This window comes from Arvicanthis niloticus, chromosome 6 (assembly GCF_011762505.2).
Source record: "Arvicanthis niloticus isolate mArvNil1 chromosome 6, mArvNil1.pat.X, whole genome shotgun sequence".
NCBI lineage: Eukaryota > Metazoa > Chordata > Mammalia > Rodentia > Muridae > Arvicanthis > Arvicanthis niloticus.
In genome coordinates this window covers 13,583,367-13,601,868 of record NC_047663.1, presented here as the reverse complement: position 1 = coordinate 13,601,868, position 18,502 = coordinate 13,583,367, and positions in this window count along the sequence as shown.

The window sequence follows — 18,502 nt, the reverse complement described above, 5'->3', positions numbered from 1 at the left end:
CCTTATAGGCTGAGACCTCTCTCTGCCTCCCATTTCACCCATCCACCTGCAGGGATTACAGGAGATCACCATTGTGCCTGGCTTCTTCTGTGGGTTCCGGGGATCCAAACTTAGGGCCTCACACTCTCAAAGGAAGCACTTTACTGACTGAGTCATCTCTCCAGCCAGTCTTGTAACTGGCTCTGCAAACCAGGCTGGCATCAAAGTCACAGAGATCCGCCTTCCTCTGCCTCCCGAGTGCTGAGATTAACGCTCCACCACCACCCTGCTGTCTCCCCTTTTTTAACTGATGAGGAAGCAGAGACTCTTTTCAGGTATTTAGATTTTTCTGAAATCAAAGACCAGACTATCTGCCTGTCTAATTCAGTCTAGAACCCCAATTCTGGGTCCTTCACACCACTGTTTACCCCACAGCGCCTCCTAGACACACTGACCTCACAATCAAAGGACCATGCCTCCCTCAACCGTAGCAGTAGAAGTAGTAGTCGTAGTAGTCGTCAGTCTTGCCTCACTGTCTATTTACAAGTTAATTTCTTCACTGTTTGAGGTGCCTCGTGATATAGTAAGGTTCAAAGACTTCACCCTTAGCTACCCTGGAAACAGTGTTTGTTGGGAAATATGCTATATGGCAAGAAAGCCTAATTTCATAAACCATCTGATAAGACATTTATAGGGGAACAACACTTGGCCAGAATCCCAAAGAGCCTGATGTTGGGCAAGAGTTTGAAAAATGGGGTGGGACTCGCAAGTGGGGAGTCCTGGTCTCCCTTACAAATGGTTTATGTCTCAGGTCACAGGCAGTCCCCTTCCGTGCAGAGAATCTGGGTTTTCCTACATGTTCTCTGGAGGGAGGGTCTTCTAGACAGTGAGGAAAGAATCCAGGAAACAGCTGCCACATTCCAGCATCCGCCATGGTCAGCGGATGAGGAAATGCTTTCTCTGGAATTTCACGTCTCTGCTATTACTTCAAAAGGTGAGAATAGCCATTTAGGAAGGTCTCCCTTTCTCTTGAAGGTGGCTGTCCCTCCTTCCTCCAAGCCTCCAGGTTGTGGTATCAGGGGTGACATAGGCTTGTTATCTTCCCATTGTCATTCCTTCCTTGATTCCAACAGGGGTTAGATCTTTCTCATCACTCTTACCCTAATGATTGACACCAGGAAAGTCCAGAAGCCCCTTTCCCCAGAGGACACAGGCCTAGCTGAGCTGCAGCTGACCACTTGCTAATTCCTTATGCCAAGTACCCTTTTTATGTGATCAGGACTCTGGCCTATACAGGACGTAACTCAAGCCAAGGTCACCCTGTAACACAAGCTTCATTTCAGAACTCCACATTGAAGGAGTCACGAGGCCCCTTTTGCTCTCTATAAACCACAAACAAGTTTGAGTCCTTAACAGTGATGGAGCTGCTGGGCGGTGGTGGCACACGCCTTTAATCCCAGCAGCACTTGGGAGGCAGAGGCAGGTGGATTTCTGAGTTCGAGGCCAGCCTGGTCTACCAAGTGAGTTCCAGGGCTACACAGAGAAACCCTGTCTCAAAAAACAAACAAACAAACAAACAAACAAAACAACAACAACAAAAAAAAAAAAACAGTGATGGAGCTTAGGACCACAGGGATCCTGGTAACACAGACAGGGCCTCCTCAGCCATTTGAAGTTGGAGAAACTGAGGCAAATTATGAAATGTATACCCTAACACCACATAGCTGGATTAGACATAATTTTTTTTTATGCAGTACTGAGGATTATAAACAGGGCCTTACAGATGCCAGACATGAACTCTTATCCCTGGGTGCTGTTTTTAAATGTGCAGGCTGCTCCACCACACAGCTGTTTCAATTGGGACTGGATCATTTCTCATAGGTGGTTGTGTTTCTGGGTGAAATGTTGTTGCCATTTTGATGAGCATGTCACCTTGTGAGCTCTTAGGGAGCAAGGACATGAACTGGAACAAGTCAACATTTGTTGGTTTTTCGCTCGGTGTACCTTGTTTTCTTGGCTGAGTATAGATGCTATGACCCCTGCCTTGAGGATCCCTTGGGCTTAGCCCAGTTGCATCCCTCATAGATGCTCAGGAAGTTTCCAGAGTGAGGCTGGGGAGATGGCTTATTTGGTCAAATGCTTATCGTGTGAGCATGAGTACATGAGTTGTCCTGGGGGGTTGGGGGGGAGCCAACATGGTGAGATATACTATCATCACAGCTCTGGGGTAGAAGTGACAGTAAACCAGCAAAAGCAGGCCGCATCTAAGCAATGAGTCCCAGTCCAAGTAAGGGACCCTGTCTCTAAAATAAGGTGTTCTTAGCCAAGGAATGGCACCTGAGGTTGACTTGATATTCATGTATGTGAACATGTGTATAACTACCCCACCCCCAAAGGTACCCCCATGGCGTCTCCTCGAACGCCATTTTCCTTGTAGCCAACTCCTCCATGTACCTACAGAGAGACAGACACCCAATCCAGATGTCCCAAGGGATGAGAATCATCGTCATGTCACAGTCTGTGTTATTCTTTCAGGTAAAGGAAGATGTTCATTAGATAAAAGATTAAGAGGTAAAGACCAGGAAGATGGCATCAGGTTCTACTTCAAATAATTGGTGTGTATTGAACTACTTATCTAACATAACAGTAATAAACTTGACAAAAAAAAAATCATTTTAGAAAACCACTGGCGAAAGGCTTATCTGGAGAGCACCCAACCTTTGAAAGAAGGGGACTTCACTGAGAACCATGCTTATAGAGTCGTTCATTTAAGGACAGTCTATCCTACATGGGGAAAATAAGAACTCAAGACACCAAAGTAGATATATTCTACTGTGCTGAACACACACACAAACACACATACCACAAATGCACACCTTAATATCTACCCACACATACACATCACATACCACACACACACCTTAATGCCTATATACACACAAATCACACACACATACTGCACACCACATACCCCCCACACACATACCTTAATATCTACCCACACATACACATCACATACTACACACATACCACCACCACCAGCAGCACCCCCACACACACACACACACACTCTGAAGTTTTGAATACACCAAGTGAGATTCCTTCTTCTTTGAAGGAATCTAAAATCGAGTCTGTTTCTACATCATTTAAAAAGCACACACTGTAGGCTGCAGGTATCTAACTCTGCTCGATGGTTGTTGAGGCCCAAGCTTGAGTCCCTGTTTGGGCGCCAAAATAATGTTGAGGCCCAAGCTCGAGTCCCTGTTCGGGCGCCAAAATAATGTTGGGGTCCACACTAGCCCCAGGTTGGGGCGGCCAAAATAAATGTTGCAGCCCAGGCAAAATGTTGAGGCCCGGGCTGACCCACGTTTGGGCGGCCACTGTATCCCGGCCCAAGCTGCTGCTCCGGTCTGCGGGTCGAGGTTCAGCAAGAGCGAGGGTGAGGGCAGACTCAAAGAATGGAGACCAGACAGGGTGTGATTCAATCCCGTTTATTCTTCAGTCTCTCTTCCTCTAAGTGTCTCCTGTCTGATTCTCCCTCTATAGTCTGATCTCAGTCTGAATTCTGATCTGTTCTGTCTCTGCCTTTTATATGTCTTACTTCTAAGCCACGCCTCTAAGTTACACCTTTAATCATGCCCTTAGGTCTTGTTTCTAACTCTGATCTCTATACTTCTAAGTCATACTCTTAAGTCACACACCTTTAATCTCACACACCTTTAATCTCAAGGTATCTAAACCAAGATTATCGGAGTGTGCTCAGCTGTTGTAGGCTATTGTAATCCAAGTCTCATGTCAGGGTATATGGCTCAAGATGGCTGCAAAGCTGATAGCCGCTTTCTGCTAAAAGTCGGCCCCCAACAGATGGTAGAGCACGTGCTTAGCAGAAATAAGGCCCTAGGTTGAACCCTAGCAGCACCAACAAAAGTGTAGCAAACAATATATATACATATACACACACATATACATGCCAACTATAATGGTGCACTGTGGTTTTCCTAGTACTTATGCTGAGGCAGAAAAAATGTGAGTTTGAGGCCAGCCTGAGCTACAGAACAAACTTCTCTCAAGAATAAATAAACAAGTAAATAAATAAATAGGAGAGAAAAGGAGGGAAGGGAAGAGATTTTAAAGCCACTTTTATAAATGTGTTCAAAGACTTAAGGGAAAATATAGTCGTAATGAACTATAAAATGATGAGTCAGAGAAGAAAAATAAAAATTAAGAATCAAGGCCCAGCCGGGCGGTGGTGGCGCACGCCTTTAATCCCAGCACTTGGGAGGCAGAGGCAGGCGGATTTCTGAGTTCGAGGCCAGCCTGGTCTACAGAGTGAGTTCCAGGACAGCCAGGGCTACACAGAGAAACCCTGTCTCGAAAAACCAAAAAAAAAAAAAAAAAAAAAAAAAAAAAAAAAAGAATCAAGGCCCAAAGTCTGAAAAGCTTAACTGAGAGGACAGTTTTACCAGGTGGCTTGACAGCAGGTTGGATGGAGTGAAAAGATGTCAGTGAGCCTGAGACGACACCCCATTTCAAGACAGGCAAAATTTTCTTGCAAGAAATGGACAGTGTTTTCATAGTTTCTGGAGTGATTGCATATGTGTGATGATGACATGTAATAGAATACATGAGGGACAGCAGCATGGGGACAGGAAGGTGCTGGGAGAAATGGCAGCTGTGAGACACAGGACAGATCACCTCAGAAACAGTGTCCTCCTTCCTATGGGCCTGACTGCTTGGCTTGGCTATGGGTTGTGTGTGTGTGTGTGTGTGTGTGTGTGTGTGCATACATGTGTGTGTCCATGTGTGTCTGTGTCTATCTGTGTGATTCTATGAAATTGTTCACAGATGTGCCTGGTTTCCTCAGGCTTTTCTGTTTGATTGCTTCTTGAGACAAGGCCTCACATTAGTCTCTATGCTACCCTGGAACCCCAGGCAGTCTTCCTCCTCCAACCTCCCAAATGCCAGGCTTACAGACAGCTCGTTTTTATTACAGCTGTTTGTCAGTGTCAGGAATTGTTTAGTTTTAGATTTATTTTTATTCGTATGTGGATGTGTGTTTTGCCTGTGTGCCAAGTGTATAGCCTGTGTCCACAGAGGTCAGGAGAGTGTGTCAGATCCCCTGAGACTGTAGTTACAGACTCTGTGGGTACTGGGAGTCAAGCCTGGGTCCTCCGGAAGAACAGCCCGTGAGTGCTCTTAACTCTTTAGCCATCTCTCCAGCCCCAACACATGGTTTCATAAAGAAAATTTTGTAATCTGATTAAGAAGACTAAGGAAGTGTATAAGAAAACAAAACTACCTGTGCTAAGGGGTAATTTTCATGCAGTACAGATGACAAATTCTATGTGCAGAGCTTAATCAATTTATATATGCCAGTCACTATTCGATCACCAGACTAAGCTGTAAATCATTCTAATCTTCCATTAGCCTGGAAGCTTCTTCAGCAGGTGCTCAGACCAGTGACTTCCATCAGGGCTAATTCTATCCAGTCTCACATCCCATACAAACGGAACCACACGGGTATCCTTTTGTACCTGGCTCTTTGATCAACATAACAGCTGTGAGTTGTATTTGTTTTCTTCTATTAGTATCTCATTCCATTTATTGCTGTGTGGTAGTCTGCTGTATACATTTTCATAATTTATATTACTTTTATTTATGTATAATTATTTATACACATTCATCCCTGTCTTGGCTAGGGTTTTACTGCTGTGAACAGACACCATGATCAAGACAAGTCTTATAAGGTCAACATTTAACTGGGGCTGGCTTACAGGTTTAGAGGTTCAGTCCATTATCATCAAGGTGGGAACATGGCAGCATCCAGGCAGGCATGGTGCAGGAGGAGTTGAGAGTTCTACATCTTCATCTGAAGGCTGCTAGGAGAATACTGGCTTCCAGGCAGCTAGGATGAGGGTCTTAAAGCCCACTCCCACAGTGACGCACCTACTCCATCAAGGCCACACCTACTCCAAGAGGGCCACACCTTCTAATAGTGCCACTCCTTGGGCTAAACATATACAAACCCTCACAATTCCCTGATAGATATTTGGGTTGTTATCAGTTTGGAGCTTTTATAGTTATTATTGTATGTGTCTTTTGGTGAACATGGTCAGTCATTTATCCTAAACACATTACAAAGAACAGACTTGCTGAAACCTAGGACATGTGTTCATGCAGTTTTAGTAGACATTACTAAACAAGTTTCCAAAGTGGTTAAACTAATTGACATTTCTACCAACAGTGTATCATGAGTTCATCGTGCCTTAAATCCTTTTCAACACCTGCTATTGTTGTGGGTTTTTGTTTTGTTGTGTTTTATAATGTGAGCCCTTCTGGTGGATGTCTAGAGTTTGACCGCTGTGGTGTTCATTTACATTGCCTTGGTGAAGGATGGTTGGACATGAAGTACTAGCCGTGTGTGCCAGCACCTGGTGTCAACTCAGTGTGTGGCAGGAACTCCGTGTCTGTGGGATTGGAGGGACTGCTCTCTTCCTTGTAGCTCAGCTTGGCAGGAACATGGGATAGACCAGGAGTCAGAATTGGAAACTGGGCAGAAATGGAACTATCCCCACAACTACAAAGAAACGACTAATTAAAAATGAACGAATAAATAAATAATTTCTTAAAGAAATGGAACTGCCCCCTACCATAAAGCTCTGTCTTTGAACTAGAGGCATCCTGCCTACATCTTTAATCTAGGAGACAAACAATTGAGCATTGTCCAACTGTCCCTCACTGTGCAGCGCTGCCACCTACCCAGAGTTACCCTCACCCATTGGCTCTGAGAGGGGAAGTAGCTGTCCGTAGTCATTAAACCAAGATGGTAGCAGGACTAACTCAGGTCACCTGGCTGATTCCAGTCACGTGGTAGGTTCCGGCCCTCGCTGCTTTCGGGCCCATCTGTTGGAGGACAGTAGCTTGTTGCCAGGTGGCAGGTCTGTGGGAGGATTTGCCTGGGGAAGGCCGCTCTTCACCCCCACCTCAACATTAATCACTTCGCAAGCTGCCAGCCTGTTATGAGCTGCATTCCTCGCTGGCCTCGGGTTTTAATCAGGCCTGTGCTCTCCTGGAAGGCCGGAACACAATGTGCGGATTCACCAGACAGGATTACAGAAGGGGCTTTTCTTCCTTGCACTGGGGCGAGGGGTTTGTGTGCATTTCTGCTCCAGTGCAGCATCTCCAAGGAGGTTTTCACTTTCTAAGAAGGATGCTACCCACTGAGCTATTCAGAGTGGGTAAATGAGAAAATGGGTTAATAAAATACATGCCAGAGAGAAGGAAAATCAGATTAGGGGGCTGGTGTTTAGGGCCAGAGCGCTTTGCTGGGCCCCAGGGGGAAAAAAATAGAACGAGATGATTTTTTTTTTTTTTGGAACCAAAGGACACCATGCTCAGAACATTACCACTAATCCAATTTCTTTATTCTATCAAGTATTCTAAAAGTTTATCTCTTAGACCAGTGACCAGTCCCACTTCGTGTTTGCGTTTTCAACTTCAAAGACAGAGCTTGACTACATGACACCATCTCCCCTAACACAAGTGTGCTATATTCAGTGTTGTGTCTCTGTCATAACTGTGGTTTTTAGTTAGGGTTTCTCACCTTTAATGGCTCCAGAACTAGGAACGCAAGCCGTAGAGCAGTGTTTCTCAACCTGTGGGTCGCGACCCTTCGGGCCCATTATAACTGTGGATATTTATGTTGTGATTAATAATAGTAACAAAATTACAGTCACGAGGTAGCAAAAAAATTAATTTTATGGTTGGGGGTCACCACAACGTGAGGAGCTATATTAAAGGGTCACAGCAGTAGGAAGGTCTAAGCAGTGCCTTAGAGAAACACTGGGAGCTAGCTATGGTGTGGCATGTAATCCCAACACTCTTTGGAAGGCTATGGCAGAAAGATTATGAGTTCTAGGGCCAACCTGTGCTTAGGTTTTGAGCTGATAATACATCATCCAAGAAGTATGTCTGTTCAATTCAGCAGCCAGCACCACATGCCGGTTCCTTTGGTGAGCGGGCAATGATAATCTCTCTTCCCTCACACAAGGAGCAGAACGGAAGCTATGGGGAAGTTGAGAACTAAGAGTTTCATCTGCTAAGACTTTCCTCCAAACTTTCAAGCTGAAAGGTTTTTGAAGAGTTTCAAGCATGTTTTTGCAAAGACGTTAAAAAAGAAGAAAGGTTAAATATAAAACTTGAAGCTTGGCAGGCAGTATTCCCCGAACTCAATGCATTGCTTGTGGTATTTTGAAAAAAAAGAAAAGAATTCTGCTTTGAAAATGTCATACACTAAAGAAGTTTGGGGAGTTTTTTTTTCTAGGGGAGCTGACTCAGATTTAGCTGAATGGATGGCTTGACTGTTCTTTAAAGCCATTTCCGACTGTTCCAAACGCTGCCTCTTTTTGAGAACAACAGAAGACCTACCCTACAGGATGTTCCAGTAAAACAGGGTAGGTGGGAAGACATTTCCATTTCAATGGAAAACTGAGATAATTACAAAAATGCCAAGACTCTAAGGCTCCGACCCAAACAGCTCCTCCAAAGCTGTGGGGACAGGCTCCTTTCAGCAGCTCCCAGAAAACTCCCCAGTGTGACATCAGGTGATTCACAGGAGCCCCACAAAGGCAAGGGGCTTCTGGGTAGAGTTGCCATTGTCCATCCAGTCAGTCTGGCTGCTTTAGGGAAAGCACAAGACCTGTTCTTATTCTCTCATCTCTCATGGCCACACTTCCCCCTTCCCTCACAATGCTCTCAGAGACCAGAGAATGTGCTGGCTGTCATGTGCCCGACTTGTCTCCCTTGGTGTCAGGGGACAGGCGTGGCATCAAGGCCTTGGTATGAGCTCTACTCAGTTGCCCACCAGAAATTGATGGCACTAGTCACGATAAGGAACTGGGGATGTGGGATCAAGTTTTTCTCAGGGAAGAGAGAGGACGTGGCAGAGCAGCTTTGTGACAGACAGTGGGAAGGTCCATTTATGTGCTTTGGCCGTTGCTTACACCCAGAAACAACAACTGCCTCTTCCATCCCATGTGGATCAGGACGCCTGGAAGATAATCAACTAAAAGTGGCTTTGGACAGTCCACCTCCCTCATGTTATGGAAGAAACTGGCTGACAGAGAATGTAAATACCATGGGCAGTGGTGGCGCACAACATTAATCCCAGCACTCCAGAAGCAGAGGCAGGCAGATCTCTGTGAGTTCAAGGCCAGCCTGGTCTACAGAGTGAGTTTGAGGACCTCCAGGGCTACACAGAGAAACCCTGTCTCAAAAACAAACAACAGAAGAGTGTTGGTGTCCTGGCCAAGACCCAGCAGCTAACAGTGATGAAGCGGATTACTGAATTGCTCACGTGGCCCTGACACAATTGTCCCCCTTTCTTTCCACAGCTCTTCGGTCCTAGCACAACACTTTTCACACAGACAGACAGACAGACAGACAGTTATCTATCTGCATACCTCTCCCTCCAGACACCATTACTAAGACAGGAGCATGCCATGTGGCAGGGTCCTGCCAAAACAATGGAAAGTGAATCTCTGTCTTTTGGGGAATTTAAATTTTAATTTAAATCGCAAGGCCAGAGCCATTGTCTGTGGTGTGAACCTCTCTGACTAGTTCTCTACACAGTACTCTACACAGTACATGCCCTTCTGGCCAGTTCTGATGCATCAAAACTACTTTTTCACCTGTTCTATCTCCCGTGTCCTACCAGGAGATAGTAAGTCCCACTTGTTGTTTCATGCATTCTAATCACAGAGTTCAGAACATCTAGGAGGACAGACGGCAGCACATTCATAGAGTTGCCTGGTCATATCAGATCCCCCTCAGGCAGGTAGTCTGGGGCATGTTCTGTCAGAAAGTTGACAGCCTGCTAGTATTGGACTCCTCCCAAGTTAAAAATGTCTCATTCACTTTCATTTCCTGGTCTGTTGATTGTAGGGTCAAGGATCCACCCATCCGGAACTAGTTTTCCCTCTTTGGGCTGTCTGCGATGCCTAATAGAATTGGGCTGCGGTTCTGTGCTCAACCAGGAGGTGTCAATATTCAATTTGGTCCCCTTAAGTTTGGTACCTGTGTTCAATAAAAGTCAATATTCCACTTAACAATCCTATTTTTAACAAAAAAAAAAAAAAAAAAAAAAAAGGGCAAAGCAAAGCAAAGGGCACTGTAATTCTGTTTCCTCCACCTTCTGTGGCCAACAGCAATTCTTTAATGGTCCATAACCACAAATGATGTGTTTGTGCCTCGCCTTTCCAGCAGCACGCTAGAACTGAGGCATCAAAGTGAACACTTCCTGTTCTCAGAGAGGTTGCAGTCTCCAGAAATCTATCCCGACCTGTCCTGTTCTCAGAGGAGAATTAGAAGGAAAATAATGACTATTCTCATCGCCTGCCACAGTGTGCCAGAGGTCCGCCACCCCTAACATCCATAACATCTCTAAGACATGAGTCATCCTCTCTCCCCTTACAGCCCATTAGACTGAGGCTTGGAGAAACTGCTTGACTTGTCTAAGCATAGGTACCTTCAGACAGTACGGGGCAGAGTCAAGCGTAGGCTCAGATTACACCTGATTGATAAAACTGCCAGCCTCAGCCAGGCAAGACAGCAATCCAGTGAGTGCCGTCCAGGGCCCATCCCTGCTTGAGGCCAAGCTCTGGTGAAAACTTATTAAGAAAATGTCCCTGGCCTTGGGTTGTTACAGCCCCACAGCAAAGCCACCTGAGTAGGATCCTGTCCCTGACTGTGCCTCTCACACAAAGCTTGCCTCTGAAAGCAACATGAAAGATAAGCCTTTTTCTTGGTTTCTAAGGTAAGATTTCGGTTTTGGCCTGCAGCTCTTTCTGGAAAAAAATCTCCTGATAAATTCAGGTTCAACTCTAACTAGTGATTAATATCCACTTTTCCCAACTGCAGAAATACATCATATAAACAAACCAACCCCTCTCAGATCCAAAGGATGCATTCCCAAAGAAAAATATGGTCAGTGACTTTGAAACCCCTAAGTCCTTAACCCCTAAAGTGTTCAAGACCCGACCCTCTGGGTCCCCAGACTCTCTGCTGGTCCACTGTATGGTCATCCAAACAGCTTGCCACCCAGCCAGGTCCAGCATAAATTGCACATCAGAAGACAGGCTTAGCTTTTCCTGAACCGATAATTAAAAATATTTTGTGTCTCCTATCTTCCTGTTGGGAGCAGAGAACACCAGTGCATTCTCAGAAGCATTTTAGAATAACCCAGGGCATTTGCAAACTCTTTTAAAATCAGTCCCTCCATAATGGTTTCTCCCCCTCCTTCTGTAAACATCCCCAAGCGTCTTACTTTCCAGTGTGCAAAGATTAGAAAAGCGCTCTCAAGTGGAAAAGCACGCGGTGAAGAGAGATTACGATGATGCCCAGTGTGGGCCGATTCAGGCTTAAGGTGCTTTTTAAATCTTTTCCTTTCTACACAGAATGTTGAGCATTCGGACTCTTGGCAGGAAGGCAAATGAAACCCTCCGGTCCAACTCAAACTCCCTCCAGGGCCTCCACAAATCATATTATAAAGCAGCTTTTATAGATCGGCAATAATTACGCTTAATTCGAAGATGTTTGTTTTCTGTTAAGCCAACGTTAGCCTCCACGTTAATTGGGAGCAGACACATCCCGCTCTTCAGCACCTTGGCCTAACAGATTATTCGTGAGCATCTCTGAGTGGGAAATCTTCACAACCTGAGACTCCCGCCGCCCGCCCCACCCCCTCCCCCTCCCCTCCCTTATTCCCACCCCTACCCCCACTCCCCAATAGTTGTTTCTGCAGTTTACATTTCTAAGGTTTCTCATTGGCTGGGCCTGAGCACGTGGGGCTCTCAGCTGGCAAGCCCCTCTCAGTCTCTGTTCCAATCCTCCTATGGATGGGTGCACCCCATGGTTCACTTTGAGTGGCGTGCCCACATCTGTGACCCCTCTGCCTCCTTTAAATCCAAGAAATGGAGGAGTGACCTCAAAGAAATGAGGGCCGAGGCTTTCAAGGATTACTCTCTCAGAGAAAAAGTTCAGTCCCTGGGAGAAAAGAGCCCTGGGCCTTTGGAGAAAGTATGAGAAACATTTTGATCTTTTCACATAAACCTCTCTACTTTTCCAAGCCTGCTGCCTTCACCCCACCCTCCTCGCCAGAGTGCTAGCCAGCTGAATGTGTGGATAAGAAATAAAACCCCAAGACTGCGCCATTTGGAAGCAAAACCCCAACAGGCTCATTTCCAATCGGATATCCTAAGCCTCAGCCTTGAGGTCTCAAAGCAGTCTGTCCTTCCCTGCGCAGACTAGGGGTCCTGCTTCAAGTACGTCCCCGGGAACAGGAGCCCACTTCCACAGAGCTCTAGAAACCTCAGGCCCCAGAACCCAGTTGGGGGTGTGGGGACAACTCTGGGTTCTCAGCTCCAACAGCCAGCAGACCTGGCTAGTCCTGTTTGTCTGACCCCTCCAAAGTCTCCTGGACTGGACATCCAGCGCCCTCAGCTCTGTGACACTACAGAGGGAGCCTTTGGCTTTGTGGTCAAAACCTTTGTCAGGGCCCAGAGCAGATGAAGGGAGCTTTCCAGATGTTGCGCACAATAAAGGGAGTTTTTATTTTATTCTTTCTTTCTTTCTTTCTTTCTTTCTTTCTTTCTTTCTTTCTTTCTTTCTTTCTTTCTTTCTTTTTTTAATGAGGATCGGGGGAGTCGTAACAGGGTAAAACTTGAGTTTGGCAGCCCTCCGCCGGCCGTGCGTGTACTGTATGTGCGGCAAGTGGGTGCAGGGTCCGGGGTGGGAGCGGTTCCTGCACCGGCAGCCTAGCCGGTTGTGCCTCGTTACCGAGGTGGCTCCTTGCACCTTGCAACGCCACTGGAAAACTGCAGTGAAAGGCTCTTCCCCTGGCGTTTTCATCTTCCCCGTGTAGACAAGCGTTCCAAATGGGATTAAATGAAAAGGAGAAATGAAACATTTCCAACGTTAGTTAGCTCGCGCGCACCGTTTTTTTCTCTCTCACCCACCCCTATATTCCTTCTCCTTCTCCTCCTCTTCTTCTTCCTCCTCCTCTTCTTCTTCCTCTTCCTCCTCCTCTTCCTCCTTCTCCTCCTCCTCCTTCCTTCTCCTTCTCTCTCCTTCTCCTCCTCCTCCTTCCTTCTCCTTCTCTCTCCTTCTCCTTCTCCTCCTTCTCCTTTTCTCCTTCTCCTTCTTTTTCTCCTTCTCCTTCTCCTTCTCCTTTTCTCCTTCTCCTTTCTCCTTCTCCTCCTTCACCTTCTTCTCCTTCTTCTTCTCCTTCTCCTCCTTCTCCTTCCTCCTCCTCCTCCTCCTCCTCTTCCTCCCCCCCCCTTCTTTTTCTTCTTCTTCTTTTTTTAACAAAGAAGCGGGCAGCATAATGGTCCCGAAACAGCCGCTGCCTCCGGGAACCCAGATTTTTGGAGGTGGGGGAGGGGGTGATGTTTTCCCTGCTAGCTAGGTTCCATGTGAGTCTGACTTTTCCTTCTAGTAGGAGAAGCCAGGATGAAAGGTCTTCCTTCTCATACAGCCTCTTGGGGGACAGATCGTTTTAACAAGCCATTTCCTGGTGCATGAGCGTTGTAGTCCCTTGCCCCCTTGAAGTGTCGTGCACCATGTCAGACATCAAAGCCCTAATTAAATTCATTCTTTAATTGTGTCTTTTGCTTCATTAACTTTCTCTCCTCCTTTGATGAGGGCTGCACCTCTCTGATCGGGCCCCAAATTATCGCTCTCTCTTCATTCTCCAAAAGATGTGAAAATTACTTGCTGAATTGTTGTTGTTTTACACACACACACATACACACACACACACACACACACACACACACACACTCCTTTCTTTTTGCCTTTTTTAAGTTGAGGACAGAGTCTTCTGCCCCGCCCCCCACCCCCATCTGCCCCGAGTCAGCTCCCAGTTGTAGGGATATTCACACCTTTCCCCCCACGCCTGGTTCTTCTGTTCCTATGAAGTATCCATTGATTATTGTCCTGAAGTTCCTTGGTCCAGTCATAGATAAAAGGATAATGACTTCAAAGGGAGGACTTAAGAGTTTAACCCCAAGCTAAGAGAGTGGACAACTAGGTAATTGAGGGTAATAACCCATCACAGACTTGCTTTCAAAGGATCGCCAGGCTGAACTCTCAGGTGGCTTTAATTTTATTAACATTTGTAGCCACCGACTTGAGAAGCCGGTCTGGAGTCATTATGAGTTTCAGAGCTTCAGGTAACAAACACTCTGCCTGGCCAGAATCTGCCAGCAATCTGGGTCCAAGGGAGAGCTTCCCTTCCGGGGTGCACACGGCAGCGACTACAGCTCTTCCCAAACTCTTAAGTGGCCCCTCGGGGAGGGGAGGAGATCTAAGGTTCCGCGGAGGCCCACCCTTTGGCGATGGCAATCTAGAATTCAGATCAATGTAGAGGCATACAAAGCGCGAGGTCTGGGAAGGAAAAGCATTGCTTCCTTCCTCCGTGGGTGCCGGAGGACTTCGGAGGGCTTCGGTCTTCATGAAAACTCCCACCCCTGTCTGCCCTGTACCTATTTGGGGACAGAAGTGGGAAGCAGACTATACCACTCAGGGACTTCCCTTCTCCACCCTCCTGTACATCTGAGATGTCCCTGCTTGCTTTCATAGAGCAGCAGACCCGGTGACCAGGCCAACATCTTTATCTTAGGGATGAGAAGATAGCCAGCAGGCCAAAATCTTTATCTTATGAATGAGGAGATAGCGTTTCAAACAGGTGAGAGGACTTTGCCCCGAGCCCCAAAATCATCAGCAAATTGGTTGCAGAACTATTCTTACTCCTGCAGGCAGATAAGGCAGGAGTGGGGGGTAGGGGGTGGAAATGGCTGCATTGAACTAGAGAATTGCCCCCAGGGAGCCCCAACGTTGGTAAACACTGGCAGCATCCTGGCCGGCCTAGTCCTCACTCTCCCGCCCTACACACCTGTATGTGGCCTTTCAATGGGGAGGGGGAGGCTCCTCCTCTTGGTCATAGTGGCTCTTTAGGACCCCACCCTTGATTTACTGCATCGGTTTCAGAGCTCTGAGCAGGATCCCCATTCTCCTGAGCTGGAGGGAGATAGGGCGTCATAGTCTTCCAGGTCACTGGGATTGCCAGGCCTTTCCAGTGAATGGCTTCGGGCCGGCCTTTTGGCTGTTAGAAGTTTTAACAAAAGGCCTTTGAAATGGACTCCACACTTGAACAGCTGCCCTAGGCAGTTACAGCCTCTTGCCTGCGCAGGCTGCAGGGCAGGACTCTCTGACCTCCTTCCTGGCTTTTCCATTTGGGGGAGGGGCTGTTCCTAGAGTTCTTCACCGCTGCCAGCATCCCCCTGCCCTCCCACCCGTTCTCCTAGGCTTCTACAGAGCACTTCCTGGGTCCTCCGGAATCACCCAGAGCTGGCACAGGGCAGGGCAGGTAGCAAGACTTCATAAGTGTTTGCAGAGGGCAGGGGTCTGTGTCCAGCTCTCAGAGGCACTGGAGCCTTGCAGGTCTGAAGCTATTTCATGGTCTGGTCCAACAGCAGTCCTTCCTCTTGTTCCTTGCCCCAAACTTTCCCTTCATTAAAGAAGTATGAGGCCTGCCCTGGCAAAGGTCTGCGCAGGACTTCAAGCCTCAGTGGGAGCTCCTGGAGTAGAATGTCATACTGGGAGGCCATGACTCCTCCAGAGACCTCTGTAGCCCCTGTCTCCTGGTCTGTAAAGGCCTCCTGGTCTGCACATCCAGTCCTCTGCAGAATAACAACTATCTTGCTCTAGCTACTCTTTGATTTTAGCCTTCCCAATACCTGGGATCTAATCAGCTTGTCAGGCTTACTCCAGTCCTTTCTTCTTCTTCCCCCTCTTTCCCCTCCTCTCCCCCCTCTTTCTACCCTCCCTCCTCCTCTTTTTTTTTTTTTTTTTTTTTTTTTTTTTTTTTTTTTTTTTTTTTTTTTTTTTTTTTTTTTTTTGGTTTTTCAGGACAGGGTTTCTCTGTGTAGTCCTGGCTGTCATGGCACTCACTCTGTAGACCAGGCTGGCCTCTACCTCCTCCTCTTTCTTATCGTCTTCCTCCTCTTCTTCTGTTGTCTGTTGTGGTGCTGGGGGTTGAATCTACAGCCTTGTGGAACTCTAGGCAAGTGTACCACTAAGCTCCATCCGGTCTTCTTGAAGTTGTTGGGGTGCCTGTCTCAGCCTCCCCCAAATCTGGTATTACAGATCTTTGTCATCCAGGCCCAGCAGCCTGTTATTGTTCAGGAAAAGACACTTTGACCAGGTATTCCTGAATTATCAGAGATCACAGTACCCCCTGAACAAGGACTGGGACTCTGTGGCTGTTACAAGGACTCCCTGGGGACTGGAGAGCTGGCTCCATGGTTGAAAGCTCTTTCAGAGGAGTATGTTCAAGTTCAGTTCCCAGTACCCATGACAGGCAGCTCACAAACACCTATCACTCTAGCTCAGGATCTGATGCCCAGATGTCCTCTGGCCTCCTTGGGTACTGCACTGCTATACACAACCTATACTCACATGCACACACATATTTATATAATTTAAAAGTTAAAATCTAAGAAAGAAAGAAAAAGAGAAAGAGGGAAAGGAAGGAAGGAAGGAAGGAAGGAAGGAAGGAAAGAAAGAAAGAAAGAAAAAAGGAAGGAAGGAAGGAAGGAAGGAAGGAAGGAAGGAAGGAAGGAAGCCCGAAGCCACTTGTACTGTGTGTGTATAATACAAAACACAACTCTCCTTGGTTAGTCATACATCATTCATCTTCCAGGACTTTTGGGGGTGTTTTGTTTTGCTTTGTGTTGGTTTGTTGGTTTGGTTTGGTTTTGGTTTTGGTTTTTCAAGACAGGGTTTCTCTGTAGCTCTCTGTAGCTCTGGCTGTCCGAGAATTCACTCTGTAGACCAGGCTGGCCTCAAACTCAGAAATCCACCTGTCTCTGCCTCCTGAGTTGCTGGAATTAAAGGTATGTGCCACCGCCACACAAAGCTTCTAGGAATTGCATGTGTGTGCACATATGTTTATGTGTACGTATGTATGTATGTATGTATACACGTGTCTATGGAGGTCAGAGGCAGGGTACCATCTCTCCAAGAGAGCTGCTTGGGCCTGCCTCCCCAGCACACTGCCGTGTCTAATTTGTTTTTAACATGCTTGAAAAGCAAGCACTTTGCCAGCTTGCTATTGCTATCTCTCAGTCATTGCAAATTATTCCTGTGATATTCGCTTGGTCAGTTCCTGGCATTCTGTTTGATTTTGAGAAATTACGGTAGATGGTAGTCAGTGTATTCACACAAGGGAATGTGGTGTGATTCTGGAACAAATCAGATGAGACTTTTGAAAAGCCCATTTGACAATCTCTATATCCACAGCAGACTACATACTCGGAGAAAGGACAGCATGGAAGTCACCAGAAATGTGCTTAGGACACTGCATGGACATAGCCTTCTGCATGCTCTTACCAGAACTCCTCCTCAGGAATAATGCTGAGCTCAGAATTCTTGGCTCTGGGACAGAGCTATCCCATGTAGGAAACTGAAGGTTGGGAATGTAAACATTACCCACCTTTTATTTGTATGATGTCATGGAGCCTAGACATTGAAGAAAGCTACACATGCATTTAGCTCTAGTCTCTCTCTCTCTCTCTCTCTCTCTCTCTCTCTCTCTCTCTCTCTCTCTCACACACACACACACACACACACACACAGCATGCATTTCTGTGTGCATATACATATGTGAACACATGCTCGTGGAAGCCGGCAGTTAACTTCCCCATTCACTCTCAACCTCATTTCTTGAGGCAGCCTCTCTCACTGATCCCAGAGCTCACTGATTTGGCTAGACCCACTGATCAGCAAGCTCCAGGGATTCTCCTCCTCCTGCCTCCCAGTGCTTGGATTATACACATGCGGCTGTGCCTGACTTTCTGTGTGAGTTCTAGGGATCTGAACTCAGGTCTCATTTGGGCAGAGGTACCTGGACATTGACTGCGCTTGGAAGGTTTTAGGGACTAGAGCTATTAGCCAAGGCAGCTTTGTCATCTAACCAGATGAGAACTTCAGCAGAAGTGCCAGGGAAATCCTACACAATCTGAAGTAAGCCACAAGCCCCCAAACCCCTTACTCAGTTTTCCGTAGGGAGGTGGGACCCTGGATCTGACCGAAGATCTGACGTGTGATAGAAGACCCATGAACAATTCAGGAGTTACAGAGTTCTGATTTTTGTCTCCCAACCTTGAGGGTCCAAGACAAACAAAACTTGACTAAGACATAGACTTGGGTGTTGGAAGGGTACATATTGAAGGGTCCACCAGAGTGAGACCTGGCGGCTGTAAGGACATCACCCAAAGTGCTTATCTCCCGGGAGCAAGATGGGAGCTTCCTACCTCCATGGTAACAGGGAAGAGATTAGCCTTGCAAGCCAAATGGTTCTGCCTGGCCTGGCCCTGGAGGGTGGGGTGGGACTCACGGTGAGCCTGCTGTGTGTGACACACTGAGCTGGGTGGACAGAGAGCTGGCTCTTTGAATATCTGCCTTT